The following is a 15183-nucleotide window of genomic DNA, read 5'->3' as shown; positions in this document are numbered from 1 at the left end:
GCGCGTTTGCGCACGCCCATAGCATCCAGAGCATCAAACATTTTAAAGCCGGAGGACGGTGGATTTCTGGGGTGCACTGTCTGAAATGGTGGAAGAGGAAGAATTATGCATCGCATGTTCAGGTAGACTTGGGTCCTGCATACCAAGAGGTGGAACCGCGGAAGTAGGCTGAGTAGACCCTCCTCTGCCAGTGCAAAGATATTGGGGTAAATGGGTTCCTTATGTGTCTTGGCCTTCCGGTGCTGATTGTTGTTCCCGACCAAGTGCTACAAAGTGGCACATGCCAGACCCAAGGATAAGGTGCTTAGGGTCGTTCTACAGCATTGTCGCAGACTCACAATGGGAAGCCTGGCTGGCTCCGACCTTGAACCCAAAATACACCTTGTGACGGGAATCGTGTACACTCTCTCTAACCGTATGGCTCACATTGAATTGATGCATTTAATCATATGTATCACAATTGTATTGAAGCACTTTAAAGCTAAACACGATCTATGTGGGCAAATTAGGTGTCATTGCATTTCCTGTAATGAACAGTTTAATATTTCTTATGTTCCATTTTGGTACAAGAACTCAGATTGCAACGTAATCTATGTAGAAAACATGAATGTCATTGCACTTTGGGCAATGACATTTGAACGTGTTTTTCGAGTTTTGTGAATAAGCATATAATTTGTCACACTGGATCAATTAATAAACCAGCCCTTAAACAAGTCCATGTGCCTGCATTCCTCACGTTTGTCTTAGAAATTTGCAGGGAGCAAACATTGTGCAGGAAGAGGATTCAGATTTCGATTGGCGGGAGCAGAAAGCGAAAAGGTTCTTGTTGATCATTGCCGTGGGTCATTCCCCGGATGTGCCTTCATGCGTGTAAAATTATTTGGTTGGAGGAGGTGAAAGAAACATGGAGAGTCTGATAATGCTTCCTCCAATGAATGTATTAAGCCCCTCACAAATACCATGGACAGAAAGGTTATGAACTCTTTAACGTATAATCCAATTTGTCCAGAGCCATCCGCAGTGCCAAGTTTCAATCAGGTATCATCTACTCCATTTACGGGTCTCCGATAGACCCCGATCCAGCAGAGCAAGAGTTAACAGTTTTGTCTATGCTTCCAAACACCTCAATAGCCTGGCTTTCCCATTTATCCTTCAAAACTTTCCCAACCCCTACAATCTTCATTTATCAGGAAATACCTTCAAAGCCTTTAACCCCCTATCATTCTACCATTCTCAGTCACTGAAACTGCACCGACCGAGGTAACATCCTCAAATCCCGACAACCCTCAATATCGTAAATGTAATGAGACATGACTCCAAGTTCCCCGTTGGGGCCGTACTCTTGCGCACAGCAGAACTCGACTATCAGTTTCTGCTTGGCGTTGTAACGTATCCTAAAGGAAGTCATAGAGAACGCTCTCCCAAAGATCAGAGGCTGAATGTCCTTGACTGCTGAAATGTTCCACGATTGGAAGGGAACATTCCTGCCTTGCAATTTTTGCTTAATGTCCGTTCGTCCGTTGTCGCAGCGTATGCTTGGTCTCGTCAATGTATCACGCCTGCGGACATCATTTCCAGCACCGTATGATGCAGAGGACATTGGCCGAGTCATTAAAGTATGTACCGCATACCTTGATGGATGGTGTTCTCATGCGTAATGGAGGTACCAATTTCGATGATCTGGCAGGTATTACAGAGATTGCCATGGCAGGGTTCTGTGGCGTTGTGGTCGCTGTACTCCTGAAGGCTGGGGAGTTTGCTTCAAACAATGGTCTGTTTGAGGTTGTGCGGTTGTTTGAAGGCAAGGGGTTGTGGGGATGGCCTTGGCAAAATGTTCATCTTCGGCGATGACGAGTTGAAGGCTGTGAAGAAGATGCCGTAGTTTCTCCGCTCCGGGGACGGACTGGACGATGAAGGGTGCTCTGTCGGTTGTGTCCCGTGTTTGTCTTCTGACGAGGTCGCTGCGGTTTTTTGCTGTGGCACGTTGGAACTGTGGATCGATGAGTTGAGCGCCACATCCCATTCGTACAAGGGCGTCTTTCGGTGTTTGTAGATGCCGGTTTTGTTCCTCCTCGCCTGAGCAGATCCTGTGTACACGGAGGGCTTGTCCATAGGGGATAGCTTCTTTGATGTGGTTCGGGTGGAAGTTGTAGAAGTGGAGCATCGTGAGGTTATCCGTGGGCTTGGGGTAAAGCGAGGTGCTGAGGCCACCGTCCTTGATGGAGGTTAGAGTGTCCAAGAAGGCAACCAATTCTGGAGAGTAGACCCTGGTTAGTCTGGTGGTGGCATGGAACGTATTGATGTCATTCTGAGGGCAACTAAAAACATATCTGTGATCAATCGCCTTCCAACTGAAGGTGTGTGTCTCTGCTGTGGAAAGGCGTTGCTGCTTTCCGAATACGGTTGCCCATTGTTAGGTTCGCGTGTCAATGGTTGGGGTTTACAGCACTGCTTATTTTCACCTGTCCAAAGATGAGCATCAAAATGCCAGAGGGCAGGTAATTGGCGAGTGGCAATGAGATAATTCTGAACTTATTTTCTTCCCTGCATGGAAAGGGCTTGCTGAACGCCGGTTTGCTCAGCACGGGGAAGGTGGGAGCACAGTGGTATTGTCTCTTGCTCTACAACTAATCCAAAGACCCAGGTTCATACTGTGAGGATCCGAGTTCCAATCGCAACACTGTGAATTGGATTTGAGTTCAGTTGACAAACCGTAATGTATTTATTAAAAAATCACTTCCTTTGAGGAAGGAACTCTGCCGTCCATACCTGACCTGGCCAACATGTCACTCCAAATCGACAGAGATGTGGTTGGCTCCTTAATCGCCTCAGAAATGGATGAGCAAACCATTAAGTTCAAGGACAATCAGCGATGTGCAGTAAATGTTTAGCCATCTACCGTCACCGATATCCCATGCTTGCAATCAAAATTGGTCAAATGGTCATAAAGATTTGGATTATTTAGTACAAATGTGGGGACTTTACAAGTCATATGTCGATAAGTGGACAGGTATTCGTGGATAATTTGACAGTGATTATAAATTGATAGGAATCCGGGGATATGGGAAAGACAGGAATCGCAGGACATCATGATGTTCCTTTGGAGAGCCGGGGACGAGTCCAAATGGTTTATTTTAGCGCCCTCATTATAATTTGATTCTGTAAATAGTTGAAAAGTTTTCAGCGAAAGTAAAAAAGAGTTTCCCTTGTTACGGATCCCAACTGCACGCAGCCAAGAATATTAGTAAGCACGTAGACTCTGAATGGCTGTTTCAAATAAAGGGGTAAGTCCATTAATGCAGCCGTCACTTCTCCTCTGGTTTCCTTAATTATATTAAAAGCGGCTGCCCACAGGACTCAATAAAGTATTGATAGGCTACAGATCTCACTCCCTCTGCCAGTAGGAGGGTGTGTGCAACAAAATGTATATTTTACTGAGTGTGATAACTCTCTTTGACGGTAAGAGATAATAAAACAACATGTTGTTCAGATTGCTTTTCTATTCTTGTCTTTCATTTTAACACAGTACGAAGTCTTACAACACCAGGTTAAAGTCCAACATGTTTGTTTCGATGTAACTAGCTTTCGGAGCGCTGCTCCTTTCTCAGGTGAATGAAGAGGTATGTTCCAGAAACATATATATAGACAGATTCAAAGATGCCAGACAATGCTTGGAATGCGACAATTAGCAGGTGATTAAATCTTTACAGATCCAGAGATGTGGTAACCCCAGATTAAAGAGGTGTGATTTGTGTCAAGCCAGGACAGCTGGTAGGATTTCGCAGGCCAGATGGTGGGGGATGAATGTAATGCGACATGAATTACAGGTCTCGGTTGAGGCCACACTCATGTAGGAACCTGGCCATAAGTTTCTGCTCGCCGATTCTGCGTTGTCGCGCGTCCTGAAGGCCGCCTTGGATTTCAGGATTCCTGACTCTCTTTGAGCCAGGCAATTCTCGAAAAAGACTCAAAATGAAAGAGCGTTTAATGAAGTGAAAATGAAATGAATATCGCTTATTGTCACGAGTAGGCTTCAATGAAGTTACTGTTAAAAGCCCCTAGTCACCACATTCCGGCGCCTGTTCGAGGAGGCCGGTATGGCGCGGAAGTTGTTAGGCAAAGGGGAGGTTTCGCTTTTGTAAAGAACAGTTTTGAAGCAAGCGTGCTGGGCGCAGCGAACCTTGAGTCAGAATGTTGAGTCATTGAGAGTCAGAAAGTGACTGTCCCGAACCCAACTGGCAATAACCAGTCTCCAGGAACGGGACTCTGTGGGCGGAGTATCGGAGTGAAGCGCCAAAGAGCAGCACAGCTCTGAACTAGCCCTGAATTCAGAGGCGGAGCTGCTGATATGCTGTCCGGATTCAGAGAGTGGCGCAGGGCAAAGGAAGCAGCTGTTTGTTCTGGAGGAGAGGCACAGCCAGAAGAAGAGGAAAGAGGGGCAACAGCGGAGCGCAGGGAGCAACAGCGAAGGGGGAATGCGGTCACTACAGGCGACACCCCTCGCAGCCGGATAGCTTAGTCGATAGAGCATTCGACTTTTAATCTGAGGGTCCAGGGTTCAAGTCCCCATCCGGGCGATTTTTAGATCCCAATGATCGATGCTGACGTGAACCTATCGAGTGAATCCACTGCGATAGAAGCCCATCAGCCCATTGTGCCTCTGCTACCCTTCAAACCCCTGTCTGTTCCAATCCCAGTTTCCAGCCAAGGACCGTCGCCTTTGCATTCCACGGAATTCAAGATTTCACCTATTCTCCTTTGTGTGAATAATACCATCATTGTAAGGAGAAATATTTGCGTTAGATTGATTTATTTTCATTTTTTTGCTGATTTTGAGCATTTTGGCGAGTTGAATCTGAATTCGGACATGATCAGAAATTGAATTTCATCCAGTCCCAATAAAGAATGCTCTTTGGATCTGCCCGTTGCTGCTGTTCAGTTAAACCTCATTGTTATGTTCCAATAAATTCCATCACATTTATATTTAAATACCTTTCACTTTGTTTTCTGAATTCAAAATCATTCTGCACTCTGTCCCCTGGGTTTCTGTGGCCATTAGCACCCGGTTTCCATGGGTTTCTGTGCCTGTACCTCATCTTTCTTTCCTCACTCCACAGTAGAAATATTTCCCACTTTCTCTGTCTGTTCGCTTTGACAATGAGTCATCGGACTCGAAACGTGAGCTCTTTGCTCTCCCGACAGATACTGCCACACCTGCTGAGATTTCGCAGCATTTTCTCTTTCGTGGTTATATTTCAGTTCACATGGAAATTCAATTGGTCACAACTTGTCCAAAAGCAGCAATGTTTCCACTGGAGCTCGAACCCAGGACCTGCTGCGTGTAAAGCAGACATGTTAACCACTACGCCATGGAACCAGCTGGAGGCGGCTGCACTCCTTATATGACTGGACTTTGTGATTGTTCCATCGCTCCGGAACATTTGTAAAGCGTCTATTTGATGTGAATGTATTAGCTGTCAACACCTGACTTGATGTATGCCGTGTTTGCGTGTGCAACAAAATCGTGTTCAGCTGATTGTGCCTAATTCTTTCTATTTGAGTCAGGCAATTCTCGAGAACGACTCAAAATGAAAGACCGTTTAATGAAATGAATATCGCTTATTGTCACAAGTAGGTTTCAATGAAGTTACAGTGAAAAGCCCTTAGTCACCACATTCAGGCGCCTGTTCGGGGAGGCCGATACGGTGCGGAAGTTGTGAGGCAAAGGGGTGGTTTCGCTTTTGTAAAGAACAGTTTTGAAGCAAGCGGGCAGGACGTAGCGAACCTTGAGTCAGGATGTTGAGTCATTGAGAGTCAGGAAGTGACTGTCCCAAACCCAACTGGGAATAACCAGTCTCCAGGAAAGGGACTCGATGGGCGGAGTATGGGAGTGAAGCGTCGAAGAGAAGCACAGCTCTGAACTCGCCCTGAATCAAGAGGCGGAGCTGCTGATATGCCGTCTGGATTCAGAGAGTGGCGCAGGGCAAAAGAAGCAGCTGTTTGTTCTGGAGGAGAGGCACAGAAGAAGCAGAGGAAAGAGGGGCAACAGGGAAGGGGGAATGTGGTCACTACAGGCCGCATCAGTCGCAGTCCGGGTAGCTCTGTCGGTAGAGCATCAGACGTTTAGTCTGAGGGTCCAGGGTTGAAGCCCCTGTTCGGGCGATCATTTTAAATCCCTATGATCGACGCTGACCTGAACTCATCGAGTGAATCCACTGGGAAAGAAGCCCATCGGCCCATTCTGCCTCTGCTACCCCTCAAACCGCTGTCTGTTCCAATCCCAGTTTCAGCCAAGGACCGTCGCCTTTGCATTCCACGGGGTTCAAGATTTCATTTATTCTCTTTTGTGTGAATAATACCATCATTACAAGGAGAAATCTCTGTTCATCGCTTTCAGATTGATCCCTGAAATATTTGCGTTATGCTGATTTATTTTCATTTTTTTGCTGATTTTGAGCTCTTAGGCGAGTTGAATCTGAATTCCGACATGATCAGGAATTGAATTTCATTCAGTCCCAATAAAGGATGCCCTCTGGATCTGTCCGTTGCTGCTGTTCAGTTAAACCTCATTGTTATGTTCCAATAAATTCCAGCACATTTGTATTTAAATACATTTCACTTTGTTTTCTTAATTCAAAGCCATTCTGCACTCTGTCCCCTGGGTTTCTGTGGCCATTACCACCCAGTTTCCCTGGGTTTCTGTGGTTATGGCTCATCTTTCTTTCTCACTCCACAGAATAAATATATCCCACTTTCTCTGTCTGTTCGCATTGCCAAAGAGTCAACGGACTCGAAACGTTAGCTCTTTCCTCTCCCTACAGATGCTGCCAGACTTGCTGTGATTTTCCAGCATTTTCGCTTTGGTGGTTGTATTTCTGTTCACATGGAACAGAAATACAGCTGCTCCTTCCTCAGGTAATTACACTGAAACACGTCGGGAACGATCAAAATACCTGAAGCCGAGAAGTATACTTGTTTGCTAATCTATTGAGAGGCGACGCATGATCTCCGGTTAATGTCCTTAGCTTGTAAATCCCCGAACCATTTACCCTAATTTAAAGTTCAGCTGGCTCATCATCATTTCGTGCTGAAGCAGCAGCCGTCCATTCGGACTAATGTGAGCGCCTGTCCTGCAATTGCAAATAATCTGCATGATGTTGAGATGCTGGCGCTGGATACAGAAAGAAGTGTGACAGCAACAAGAGGTGTGACAGCAACAGGTTTATTTGAAATCACAAGCTTTGTCAGCGCCGTCCCTTCATCAGTTGAAGTGATGAAGGACCATTTTACCTGATGAAGGCACAGCATGATTTCAAATCAACCTGTTGGACTTTAATATGGTGTTGTGAGACTTCTTACTGAATAATCCGCACGCACTTTATTGCGGCACGGTTACATTTCAACTGGATTTTGAATTCACAGTGTCAGCTGCTTTTACTCTTTCAATGACGAAAGCCGTCCAAAGGCTTTTGCTGACAAGTTCTGGAAATGTGAGCCGTAGCACATCCCGTGCTAGAATAATAATAATCTTTACTGTCACAAGTAGGCGTACATTAACACTGCCTATAAGTTACTGTGAAATTTCGATCATAAAGATGAATACATGAGAAATTTGATGAGGAGAAAGTTTGCAGATTGGGCGATGCTCCAGGCACAATGTGTTCAACAATGCGGAAGTCATCGTAAGTGTGAGTGAGAAGTTTGTCAGTTTGAAACGTGCAGAAAGTTCAAGGGGAAAGCAAATCCTTACGGCTTGCTGGCAACCTAAAGGCTGGAATTTACAAAAGGCAAATTCGCCCGATCCAGCTTGTTCGCGATCAGTCAGGAAAGAATACTCAATTCTCCATTCACGACTGGACTAAATTTGGAATCGACATGGTCACACGAGGTGATAATCCGTGCATGGCCGGTTAGCTCAATGGTTGGAGCGTGGTTCCAATAAAGCCAAGGTTGCGGGGACGATCCTCGAACGGGTCAACAAAACAACTCTGTCGCGAAGTGATCTGCGTGTCTCATATGTTTGCAGGCAACCTGCCCAGTGCTACCGTCACGGCATTATTACTGACCTGAGGCAGGGCAGACTCCCTTTTATCTGCTTGACTCCTCTTGGATAATATCTGCCACTTTTTAATTCCTTTACATTTCTGCGCCACAAACGTGTCGGTAACATGTTTCCAAAGTTTCCTAGTCTACAGCGATGACAATTCCCGTCGTTCTGAACAAAGTCTTACCTCCAATTCCTGCAATTTTCAGGCAAATCTGCTCCAGGCAATGTTGGAAATAGCCACGCAACATGTCAGACGAGCCCACCATTCAGGACTGGAGTGAATTTGGAAACGGCATGGTCACTCCAGCCAATAGCACATATATGGCCGGTTAGCTCAGATGGTTAGAGCGTGGTGCTAATAACACCAAGGTACGTGATCGATCCCCGCAGTGGCCAACGAAGTAACCGCATCGTGAAATAATCTCGACTTTTGCAAGCTGGAGCGGCATTATGACTCCGCTGCGGCGGCGCAGAGTCCCCTTTAACTGCTTCGCGCCTCTTGGACAGTATCTGCCACTTTTTCTGAGAAACTATCGTTCTTTTACATTTCTGTGTCACAAATGAATCCAACGTCTCCTAATCAATAGCGAACTCCTGCAGATGACAATTCACGTCGCTCTGAACTGTGTTTTACGTCTCCTTCTTTGCAATATTTCAGGCGAATCTGCTACAGGCAGCGTTGCAAACAGACACGGTACGATGTCACATCAGCCTACCTTGAAATTGCGGCATTGAATAGATCAGCAGCGCTGTGCAGGAATTACTAACCCTCTTGCCAGTAATTTGGCTCAAATGCTGCCACCTTCAACAAACCGATTGCTTAACATGCAGTCGTTTGCTGGCTACGCCAAATACATTTGATGCTTCGAAATGTCTTTTTCAAAAAGCTGCACTACCCATTTATAATGTGGTGCTAATTACACTGATGTGGAGATGCGGGCGTTGGACTCGGGTGAGCACAGTAAGAAGTCTTACAACACCAGGTTAAAGTCCAACAGGTTTGTTCCGATGTCACTAGCTTCCGGAGCGCTGCTCCTTCCTCAGGTAATTACACTGAAACACGTCTGGAACGATCAAAATACCTGAAGCCGAGAAGTATACATGTTTGCTAATCTATTGAGAGGCGACGCATGATCTCCTGGTTAATGTCCTTAACTTGTAAATCCCCGAACCATTTACCCCAATTTAAAATTCAGCTGGCTCATCATCATTTCGTGCTGAAGCAGCAGCCGTCCATTCGGACTAATGTGAGGGCCTGTCCTGCAATTGCAAATAATTTGCATGATGTTGAGATGCTGGCGCTTTGTACAGAAAGAAGTGTGACAGTAACAAGAAGTGTGACAGCAACACGTTTATTTGAAATCACAAGCTTTGGCATCGCCGTCCCTTCATCAGTTGAAGTGGTGAAGGACCACTTTACCTGATGAAGGCGCAGCGCTGCCAAAGCTCACGATTTCAAATCAACCTGTTGGACTTTAATATGGTGTTGTGAGACTTCTTACTGAATAATCCGCACGCACTTTAATGCGGCACGGTTACATTTCGACTGAATTTTGAATTCACAGTGTCAGCTGCGTTTACTCTTTCAATGAAGAAAGCCGTCCAAAGGCTTTTCCGGACAAGTACTGGAAATGTGAGCCGTAGCACATCCCGTGCTAGAATAATAATAATCTTTACTGTCACAAGTAGGCGTACATTAACACTGCCTATAAGTTACTGTGAAATTTCGATCATAAAGATGAATACATGAGAAATTTGATGAGGAGAAAGTTTGCAGATTGGGCGATGCTCCAGGCACAATGTGTTCAACAATGCGGAAGTCATCGTAAGTTTGAGTGAGAAGTTTGTCAGTTTGAAACGTGCAGAAAGTTCAAGGGGAAAGCAAATCCTTACGGCTTGCTGGCAACCTAAAGGCTGGAATTTACAAAAGGCAAATTCGCCCGATCCAGCTTGTTCGCGATCAGTCAGGAAAGAATACTCAATTCTCCATTCACGACTGGACTAAATTTGGAATCGACATGGTCACACGAGGTGATGATCCGTGCATGGCCGGTTAGCTCAATGGTTGGAGCGTGGTTCCAATAAAGCCAAGGTTGCGTGGACGATCCTCGAACGGGTCAACAAAACAACTCTGTCGCGAAGTGATCTGCTTGTCTCATATGTTTGCAGGCAACCTGCCCAGTGCTACCGTCACGGCATTATTACTGACCTGAGGCAGGGCAGGCTCCCTTTTATCTGCTTGACTCCTCTTGGATAATATCTGCCACTTTTTAATTCCTTTACATTTCTGCGCCACAAACGTGTCGGTAACATGTTTCCAAAGTTTCCTAGTCTACAGCGATGACAATTCCCGTCGTTCTGAACAATGTCTTGACTCCAATTACTGCAATTTTCAGGCAAATCTGCTCCAGGCAACGTTGGAAATAGCCACGCAACATGTCAGACGAGCCCACCATTCAGGACTGGAGTGAATTTGGAAATGGCATGGTCACTCCAGCCAATAACACATATATGGCCGGTTAGCTCAGATGGTTAGAGCGTGGTGCTAATAACACCAAGGTACGTGATCGATCCCCGCAGTGGCCAACGAAGTAACCGCATCGTGAAATAATCTCGACTTTTGCAAGCTGGAGCGGCATTATGACTCCGCTGCGGCGGCGCAGAGTCCCCTTTAACTGCTTCGCGCCTCTTGGACAGTATCTGCCACTTTTTCTGAGAAACTATCGTTCTTTTACATTTCTGTGTCACAAATGAATCCAACGTCTCCTAATCAATAGCGAACTCCTGCAGATGACAATTCACGTCGCTCTGAACTGTGTTTTACGTCTCCTTCTTTGCAATATTTCAGGCGAATCTGCTACAGGCAGCGTTGCAAACAGCCACGGTACGATGTCACATCAGCCTACCTTGAAATTGCGGCATTGAATAGATCAGCAGCTGTGCAGGAATTACTAACCCTCTTGCCAGTAATTTGGCTCAAATGGTGCCACCTTCAACAAACCGATTGCTTAACATGCAGTCGTTTGCTGGCTACGCCAAATACATTTGATGCTTCGAAATGTCTTTTTCAAAAAGCTGCACTACCCATTTATAATGTGGTGCTAATTACACTGATGTGGAGATGCGGGCGTTGGACTCGGGTGAGCACAGTAAGAAGTCTTACAACACCAGGTTAAAGTCCAACAGGTTTGTTCCGATGTCACTAGCTTCCGGAGCGCTGCTCCTTCCTCAGGTAATTACACTGAAACACGTCTGGAACGATCAAAATACCTGAAGCCGAGAAGTATACATGTTTGCTAATCTATTGAGAGGCGACGCATGATCTCCTGGTTAATGTCCTTAACTTGTAAATCCCCGAACCATTTACCCCAATTTAAAATTCAGCTGGCTCATCATCATTTCGTGCTGAAGCAGCAGCCGTCCATTCGGACTAATGTGAGGGCCTGTCCTGCAATTGCAAATAATTTGCATGATGTTGAGATGCTGGCGCTTTGTACAGAAAGAAGTGTGACAGTAACAAGACGTGTGACAGCAACACGTTTATTTGAAATCACAAGCTTTGGCATCGCCGTCCCTTCATCAGTTGAAGTGGTGAAGGACCACTTTACCTGATGAAGGCGCAGCGCTGCCAAAGCTCACGATTTCAAATCAACCTGTTGGACTTTAATATGGTGTTGTGAGACTTCTTACTGAATAATCCGCACGCACTTTAATGCGGCACGGTTACATTTCGACTGAATTTTGAATTCACAGTGTCAGCTGCGTTTACTCTTTCAATGAAGAAAGCCGTCCAAAGGCTTTTCCGGACAAGTACTGGAAATGTGAGCCGTAGCACATCCCGTGCTAGAATAATAATAATCTTTACCGTCACAAGTAGGCGTACATTAAAACTAGCTATAAGTTACTGTGAAATTTCGATCATAAAGATGAATACATGAGAAATTTGATGAGGGGAAAGTTTGCAGATTGGGCGATGCTCCAGGCACAATGTGTTCAACAATGCCGAAGCCAGCGTAAGTGTTGGTGAGAAGTTTGTCAGTTGGAAACGTGCAGAAAGTTCAAGGGGAAAGCAAATCCTTACGGCTTGCTGGCAACCTAAAGGGTGGAATTTACAAAAGGCAAGTTCGCCCGATCCAGCTTGTTCGCCATCAGTCAGGAAAGAATACTCAATTCTCCATTCACGACTTCTCCATTCACGACTTGTGATTGTTCCATCGCTCCGGAACCTTTGCAAAGCGACTCTTTGATGGGAATGGATCATCTGGCAACACCTGACTTGCTGTATAACATGTTTGCGTGTCCCACAAAGTCGTGTTCAGCTGATTGTGCCCAATTTTTTCTCTTTGAGTCAGGCAATTCTCGAAAAAGACTCAAAACGAAAGAGCGTTTAATGAAATGAAAATGAAATGAAAATCGCTCATTGTCACAAGTAGGCTTCAATGAAGTTACAGTGAAAAGCCCCTAGTCACCACATTCCGGCGCCTGTTCGAGGAGGCCGGTACGGCGCGGAAGTTGTTCGGCAAAGGGGAGGTTTCGCTTTTGTAAAGAACAGATTTGAAACAAGCGTGCTGGACGCAGCGAACCTTGAGTCAGAATGTTGAGTCATTGAGAGTCAGGAAGTGACTGTCTCAAACCCAACAGGGAATAACCAGTCTCCAGGAAAGGGACTCGGTGGGCGGAGTATCGGAGTGAAGCGTCGAAGAGCAGCACAGCTCTGAACTCGCCCTGAATCCAGAGGCGGAGCTGCTGATATGCTGTCCGGATTCAGAGAGTAGCGCAGGGCAAAGGAAGCAGCTGTTTGTTCTGGAGGAGAGGCACAGCACCAGCAGAGGACAGAGGAGTAACAGCGGAGCGAGAGGAGCAACAGCGAAGGGGGAATGCGGTCACTACCAGCGGGATTATTCACAGCCCGGATAGCTCAGTCGGTAAAGCATCAGACTTTTAATCTGAGGGTCCAGGGTTCAAGTTCCTGTTTGAGCGATCATTTTAGATCCCAATGATCGATGCTGACGTGAAGTCATCGAGTGGATCCACTGGGAAAGAAGCCCACCGGCCCATTTTGCCTCTGCGACCCCTCAAACCCCTGTCTGTTCCAATCCCAGTTTCCTGCCAAGGACCGTCGCCTTTGCATTCCAGGGGGTTCAAGATTTCATCCATTCTCTTTTGTGTGAATAATACCATCATTACAAGGAGAAATCTCTGCCCATCGCTTTAAGATTGATCCCTGAAATATTTGCGTTATGCTGATTTATTATCATTTTTATGCTGATATTGAGCTTTTAGGCGCGTTGAATCTGAATTCCGACATGATCAGGAATTGAATTTCACGCAGTCCCAATAAAGGATGCTCTTTGGATCTGACCGTTGCTGCTGTTTAGTTAAACCTCATTGTTAAGTTCCAATAAATTCCATCACATTTATATTTAAATACATTTCACTTTGTTTTCTGAATTCAAAGCCATTCTGCACACTGTCCCCTGGCTTTCTGCGGCCATTAGCACTCGGTTTCCCTGGGTTTCTGTGGCTATGGCTCATCTTTCTTTCTCACTCCACAGTCGAAATATCTCCCACTTTCTCTGTCTGTTAGCTTTGACAAAGAGTCAACGGACTCTAAACGTTAGCTATTTACTCTCCCGACAGATTCTGCCAAACTTGCTGAGATTTCCCAGCATTTCCTCTTTCGTGGTTGTATTTCTGTTCACATGGAAATTAAATTGGTCACAACTTGTCCAAAAGCAGCAATGGTTCCACAGGGGCTCGAACCAAAGAACTGCTGCGTGTAAAGCAGACGTGATAACCACTACACCATGGAACCAGCTGGCGGCAGCTGCCCTCTTTATATGACTGGATTTTGTGATTGTTCCATCGCTCCGGTACCTTTGTAAAGCGTCGATTTGATGGGAATGGATCAGCTGTCAACATCTGACTTGCTGTATAACATGTTTGCGTGTCCCACAAAGTCGTGTTCAGCTGATTGTGCCCAGTTTTTTCTCTTTGAGCCAGGCAATTCTCGAAAAACATTCAAAACGAAAGAGCGTTTAATGAAATGAAAATTAAATGAAAATCGCTCATTGTCACAAGTAGGCTTCAATGAAGTTACAGTGAAAATCCCCTAGTCACCACATTCCAGCGCCTGTTCGAGGTGGCCGGTACGGCGCGGAAGTGGTTAGGCAAAGGGGATGTTTCGCTTTTGTAAAGAACAGATTTGAAGCAAGCGTGCTGGACGCAGCAAACCTTGAGTCAGAATGTTGAGTCATTGAGAGTCAGGAAGTGACTGTCTCAAACCCAAGAGGGAATAACCAGTCTCCAGGAAAGGGACTCGGTGGGCGGAGTATCGGAGTGAAGCGTCGAAGAGCAGCACAGCTCTGAACTCGCCCTGAATCCAGAGGCAGAGCTGCTGATATGCTGTCCGGATTCAGAGAGTGGCGCAGGGCAAAGGAAGCAGCTGTTTGTTCTGGAGGAGAGGCACAGCACCAGCAGAGGAAAGAGGAGCAACAGCGGAGCGAGAGGAGCAACAGCGAAGGGGGAATGCGATCACTACAAGAGGGATTATTCACAGCCCGGATAGCTCAGTCGGTAGAGCATCAGACTTTTAATCTGAGGCTCCAGGGTTCAAGTCCCTGTTCGGGCTGTCATTTTAGATCCCAATGTTCGATGCTGACGTAAAGGCATCGAGTGAATCCACTGGGAAAGAAGCCCATCGGCCCATTTTGCCTCTGCGACCCCTCAAACCCCTGTCTGTTCCAATCCCAGTTTCCTGCCAAGGACCGTCGCCTTTGCATTTCAGGGGGTTCAAGATTTCATCTATTCTCTTTTGTGTGAATAATACCATCATTACAAGGAGAAATCTCTGCCCATCGCTTTCAGGTTGATACCTGAAATATTTGCGTGATGCTGATTTATTATCATTTTTATGCTGATCTTGAGCTTTTAGGCGCGTTGAATCTGAATTCCGACATGATCAGGAATTGAATTTCACGCAGTCCCAATAAAGGATGCTCTTTGGATCTGACCGTTGCTGCTGTTCAGTTAAACCTCATTGTTAAGTTCCAATAAATTCCATCACATTTATATTTAAATACATTTCACTTTGTTTTTGAATTCAAAGCCATTCTGCACTCTGTGCCCTGGCTTTC

General features: G+C 45.8%; 2 non-coding genes across 2 annotated transcripts; both read left to right on the top strand.

Annotated features, from left to right (window-relative positions):
• Window positions 1–12954: 12954 nt before the first annotated feature.
• trnak-uuu (transfer RNA lysine (anticodon UUU)) lies at window positions 12955–13027 on the top strand. Its single transcript has one exon. It is a non-coding gene; the product is annotated as a tRNA-Lys (tRNA).
• Window positions 13028–14605: 1578 nt separating this feature from the next.
• trnak-uuu (transfer RNA lysine (anticodon UUU)) lies at window positions 14606–14678 on the top strand. The gene has a single exon. It is a non-coding gene; the product is annotated as a tRNA-Lys (tRNA).
• Window positions 14679–15183: the final 505 nt, after the last annotated feature.

The sequence above is a fragment of the Scyliorhinus torazame genome, chromosome 4, assembly GCF_047496885.1.
Source record: "Scyliorhinus torazame isolate Kashiwa2021f chromosome 4, sScyTor2.1, whole genome shotgun sequence".
Classification (NCBI taxonomy): Eukaryota; Metazoa; Chordata; class Chondrichthyes; order Carcharhiniformes; family Scyliorhinidae; genus Scyliorhinus; species Scyliorhinus torazame.
Note: the sequence above shows the minus strand (reverse complement) of the source record. Positions and strands in the feature narration are given on the sequence as shown.